Raw genomic sequence first — 5,648 nt, forward strand, 5'->3', positions numbered from 1 at the left:
TGTGACTTAGCACACTCCCACACTAGAAAACAAACAAAATGCACACTGGAAAACAAAAACTAAAGAAAGAAGACAGCAGTCTTGAGGATGGGTTTGGGGGGGGGTGCCTCCAGAACCTCAGGGGAGCAATGGCCTTTGAGCACAACTTCCAACAAACCAGTGATGGGTTTTCTTCCCATACACAGCCAGAGAACTATGTCCATCAACGTGCCTTTTATGTGTCTCCCCATTCATTCTCCAAGCCTCTTCTCATTTTATTTCACATTATTGTGTATAGTACATACTCATTTTGGGGGGTTGTTTTTTGATAGTACAAAGGATAAAAGTAAAGTTGCTTTTGAAAGAAACTCATTTGAAACTAACACAGCATTGTAAATCAACTATACTCCAATAAAATTAAGAAAAAAAACCCTCACATACCAGCTGTAATAGGTTTGTTGGTTAAAACCTTGGATGGTTAGTTTTAACACTGTGTCTGGGTTTCTATGACAATTTATATGCTTTATGAGGAGAAGATAAATATTTGAAGGTTACTGGGAAAAAAGTGTGTTTCAATAACTTCTTTTAAATCATTGAAATGAGTTTTTCTGCTTGAACAATCACGACCTCTTTAGTGTCTTCTTGGGTAATTTTGTGTTATTGTTCTAATGCTCATCCAGCTACAATGTTTTGCCAGTATTTATATCACAAATTTGTGTTTAGAAGTTTCAACTACTGATTAAAAGCACATATTTTAAAGGAAAGGAGAGATGTAGAAAGGGGAAACAGAAATAGACTTGGAGGGAAAAGTAGGGGCTTTAAGGGGTGGAGGTCAAGCAGGGGAGAGCCTCCTGGAAGAGGAAAGAAGGGTGACGTGGATGAACTACTCAAAGGAGATAAAGCAAAGGAGATAGACCTGTGGTTTTCCAAACTAGTTCTCACATAGGAAGTTCCAGCAAAGATTGTAAAGCGTTTCCTTTACTCTTTTCAGATATCTCTGGGACTCACTGGAAGACCTCCCGCTGAAGGACATGTCACTTTGGAGCCTCCGAAGGGCCTTCGTTCAGAAGGCAGAGGTAAGAGGGACACCCCAGAAGGTTGTCTTCCTTCCAGGATGTCCAGGAAGCTCCGCTGACTAGGGCAGGGGGAGGAACCCTCACGTGTGGCTGACGATGAAGTGAACCTGTCCCTCAGTCCTAAGGCAGTGGACATGGCTGGCAGCCTCCGGAAGGATCCGGAATGTGGAAGCTTGATTTTGGTAGGGCTTGCTTCTTCAAGGAGGCGGGTGACTGTCATGTCCATTCCGGGTTCTCTGTGGAATCTGAACTCACCCTTCCCTTCCTGCTTCCTGAGCCTCCCTGCCATCTTGGATGATATAATACGAGGGGAGGTGGGATGTGTGTTGGGCGGTGGACGTCTTCAGAAGGAGATGCTGAACTTCTGCTAATAAGCTCTTGGAGCACAGGAGACTTGCAAAATGAGATGTGACCCCGTTCCACCCAGAGTGTGGGGGGCAGTTTCCACCAGTTAAACTCTTGATCCTTGTTTATCAGGAGTTAGAGATAGAGAAGGAGGCAGGCCACTTGCATTTAGTTGAAAATGAAAAGAGCAATTAACTCCTGGGCCCACAACTGTCAAGTCTAAATGCCTCAGATTCGATTTAGTTGCCTCCTTGGTGGGTTTCCCAGGTAGCTCAGATGGTAAAGAATCTGCCTGCAATACAGGAGACCCAGGTTTGATCCCTGGGTCAGGAAGATTCCCTGGGTCGAGAAGATTCCCTGGAGAAGGGAGTGGCTACCCCTTCCAGTGTTCTTGCCTGGAGAATTCCATGGATGGAGGAGCCTGATGGCTACAATTCATGGAGTTGCAGAGTCGGACATGACTGAGCAACTAACACTTTCACTTACCCCCGTACCTTTTCCCAGATGTTTTCTTCTGAAGTTCCTTATCCCTGCTCCATCCAGACCCATCTCCTAATTATCACAAGTGGCCACACAGGGTGTAAGCTGAGCTGTGTGTCTGTTCTAACATCCAGAGCTTTGCATCTGGCTGGGCTTTGCCATCGTCGGTGTCCTCGATGGCACTGATGGATGTAATATAGCCCTGCCAAGACCCGGGAGGTCCTGCCTGCTCTTCCTAAGGCAAGTGCTATTTCATCTCCTAAACACGCCCGGGGTTGGGATGAGCCAGTCTCTGGTCCTTCCAGTACCCACGTTTAGTTGTCGGTCATTTGGCTCCTCCAGAAGACAAAGATGCCCACATGCCTCTTGTGCAGGATGTCAGGGGCCTTCTGTGTGGTTGACAGCTGCTTGGTGGATGGGTTCCTGGGAGATACCCAGGGGCCTGTAGCCTCTGGCCTTTTAGCATCGAGGGCAGTATTGTTCCTCAGCCCGCCCACAGTATCAGCTTTTGATCAGCCAGTGTGGGTCAGGGTAAAAAAGGGTCCTGCCAAGTGTATGGTGCTTACATAGAACAAGGGCAGAAAGCTACGTTAGTGCTTGGTGCAAGTGTCCAAACACCTTCTACTTAGCTCTCTTTGCTACAGGCTTTACCTCTAGAGTCAGGTAGGCATGGATGTGTGGGACAGACATGATATACATTATTAATATTATCTGGAAATGTAATAGATTTACACAGAGACATATGTGGTCAATGTAAAAATATTTTGAAACAACAAAAAATACTAAATGAGTGTCTTGCAGGACAGCACTAAATGAGGCAGGCCAGCAAGTGCTGTCATCGTCTTTTGAAATTATTCTGTCTGCTCACTGTTTCCAATGTCATGAAGCTTACCTCTTAATGAGTCCCTGCCCCTCTAACTTGAGTGCAAAATCTTTACAAGCCACGTGGTAAATTAAACATTGAAGTATTTGAGCTTCCCAAGTGAAAAAGGAGTTTGATGATGCAATGCTGACTAAAGGTTGGAACTGCCAGAAAATCTGCGACAAGGGGTCTTTGTCAGGAGTTGTGTATCCAGTGTACCTGGGACAGAGGGGACCCTCCACAGCTCTTTGTGGAATCACTGCATGTTGGCACCTGTAACGCTTCACCATTCATTTTTCTGGCTTCTCTAGTATCCATGAAGGGTGAGTGTGATTTTTATATCCTGAGTCTCACATCAATAAATGTCAGGGTGATTTTCTACTGTCACCCTGCAGGGATAATCAGCTGAACAATGGAAAGACATCTCAGAAGCCCTTCATTTTAAGAAGCCTTCCTAGAACATTTTACTGTTTTCAACAACTGTTCACGCATGCAGTAGGCATTGATAATGAACTCAGATAGCTCCATTGTGGGGAGATAGGGGCACTAAGAGGATCTTCCAAAAGCAGATCTGATCCCAGAATTTCCAGACTCAACATCCATGGGCCATTTGCCTGAATGGATGGTGGGCCTGCTCTAAGGTAAAGAGAATTTAACACATAATAGGTTAGGAGGTAGCCCTGGTGCTAAGATCCTCAACTGCGGGTGTTACTATAATTAACTCAATTCTAAGGAAAAGGAGAGTGAAAGTTAACTTTTACTTTGTTAAATATTAGAATTGGAGAGCAGATACCAAGGTTTTCTTCTGCATAGCTGGTTGTTTCTGTATTTATTTACTTCTGTTGCACCAAAGCCTGACTAGCAACTGGTAGTAAATTATTTTTTAATCCACTTTTACAGGAACTAGATTGGCTCCTCTGCATGTCATAAAGATAACTCGTCCCGAAAAAGTACCTAAACAGCCTCGCTCTTTTGCCTGAGATGTGATTGATTGCTGTCATTCTGGCTTCAACCAATGGGTTGCCAAGGAGTGTCCATTTTCGAACATGCCAGTTAACCTGTTTGGCAAACATTGTTGTTGTTATACGGGTCTTTATACTTTGACCTTTGGTATGAACGCAGAGCAAATGTACTTTTATATAATGAGCCATTCAGCATTGCTGGTGGACTTGGCCTCGGAGGAAGAGTTTGGGGACAGAGAAGGTGTGGGAGAGAATTCTTAAAATTGTGTGGGATGTTTGTGAGAGGGAAGAGGCAGGGTACAAGCATGGGAATGAAGTGAAAGTTATTCAGTCATATCTAACTCTTTGCGATCCCATGGACTATATAGTCCATGGAATTCTCCAGGCCAGAATACTGGAGTGGGTATCTGTTCCATTCTTGAGGGGATGTTCCCAACCCAGGGATCAAAACCAGGTCTCCTGCATTGCAGGTAGATTCTTTACCAGCTGCACCACCAGGGAAGCCCCATTTTACTGTTAAGCAAAAGTCCAGGAAGTGTTCTGGCATTGCCCAGAACTTTATCATTATGACCTCTACTTTGTCCTGCTTCTACATGAAAAAACATTGGGGAAATAAGTAGACAAATAAATAATTAATGCTTGATTACATTGTCTGATTAAATGGAGTGTGATAACAAGCATATTTTGGGGTAAAAATCTGGAAAGTGCAGCCCATGATTGGTAGTTAACTTGCGGGCTGGTCTGCTGAAGAGGTGAAGAGGTCAATGGAAAGGATTTTTTTTTCTGTACATAATTTTAAAAAATTGTACATGAAACTAATGGAAAAGAAAAGGTGGTTTACTTTTTCGTTGTTGGAAAAAAATTCTGTAGGCTCAAAAGTCTGAAATAAATGCTGAGATTTTATGGGCTGTTCCATTTGTCTCTACGTCCCAGGCAAGTGTCTCACTGCTATTCAACATCCAGGGGAAGCATAAAGTAGCAGTAAGAGTGGTATCCCACTTCCCTGCTGTGTGGCCTTCAACTGTTTACTCACCCTCTCTGAGCTTCTATTTTTTTCATCTCTAACTTGAGCCTAAAAAGAGTGCCTTCTTAATTTTATTATTATGAGGAATAAATGAAATAATCCATGTCAAGTGCTGAAAAATAACACAGTGCTGGGGATATAGTAAATACAAAATAAATGTCAGGTGTTAATATTTTTCACTGATTTGTGCAACGATTATTATTTATAATGAGTTGATGTCAGAATTCTGCAAGTCTTTTAAGCTTCACTTTTTAGATTTCTTTTGCTAGTTCTAAAATTAAATCTGCCTTAAAACAAGATGACATCCCTGAATCTTTTCACAGAACAAGATAAAGGAGTATTGTTTTACATTTTTATATTTCTCCAGTAGGTTCAGCGTTTAAAAAAAAGTTCTAAATTCAGCATCATGGTTGTTGTTGTTGTTCAGTTGCTAAGTCGTATCCGACTCTTTGTGACCCCATGAAGTGCAGAATACTAGACTTCCCTATCCTTCACTATCTCGCTGATATTCTCCCTGGTAATCCTACTCTAAAACCTAAGATGAGTGAGGTCCAGCATCGCCTGGTCCTGAGGAGAGCTTGGGATGTCCTGGTCTTCGCAGGAGCTACTCCATTCTCGCTCTTGTCAAGGTGAATGGTAACCACACCGATGGGTCCCTGCTCAGTTCCCAGTGCTCTGACCACCCCTCCAACCCTCCCCTGCTTCCACCCAGCCCAGGTGACTAGAATCTCACCTCTGCTCGAAACACAACCCTGCTCCACACAGAGCCCCCCAGACACCATGAGAGTTGGTGTCTCTCATCCACCCCCAGATGTCAAGTGACCACCTCTCTTCCACCTGCTTCTGCCACACAGCCCCTTATTGTCCCTCACACCCTAAGCAGGCAGTCCCTCGAGGACTTTGCAGTTTGAAAGATGGCA

The 5,648-nt window shown here is 43.9% G+C and overlaps 1 long non-coding RNA gene across 1 annotated transcript; it reads left to right on the forward strand.

Annotated features, from left to right (window-relative positions):
- The first annotated feature begins 2,872 nt into the window (after window positions 1–2,872).
- On the forward strand, window positions 2,873–4,907 carry LOC120869368. The gene is made up of 2 exons (XR_005722532.1): window positions 2,873–3,065; window positions 3,643–4,907. It is a non-coding gene; the product is annotated as an uncharacterized LOC120869368 (long non-coding RNA).
- The last annotated feature ends 741 nt before the right edge of the window (window positions 4,908–5,648 follow it).

This window comes from Oryx dammah, unplaced genomic scaffold, assembly GCF_014754425.2.
Source record: "Oryx dammah isolate SB20612 unplaced genomic scaffold, SCBI_Odam_1.1 HiC_scaffold_10, whole genome shotgun sequence".
Taxonomy (NCBI): Eukaryota; Metazoa; Chordata; class Mammalia; order Artiodactyla; family Bovidae; genus Oryx; species Oryx dammah.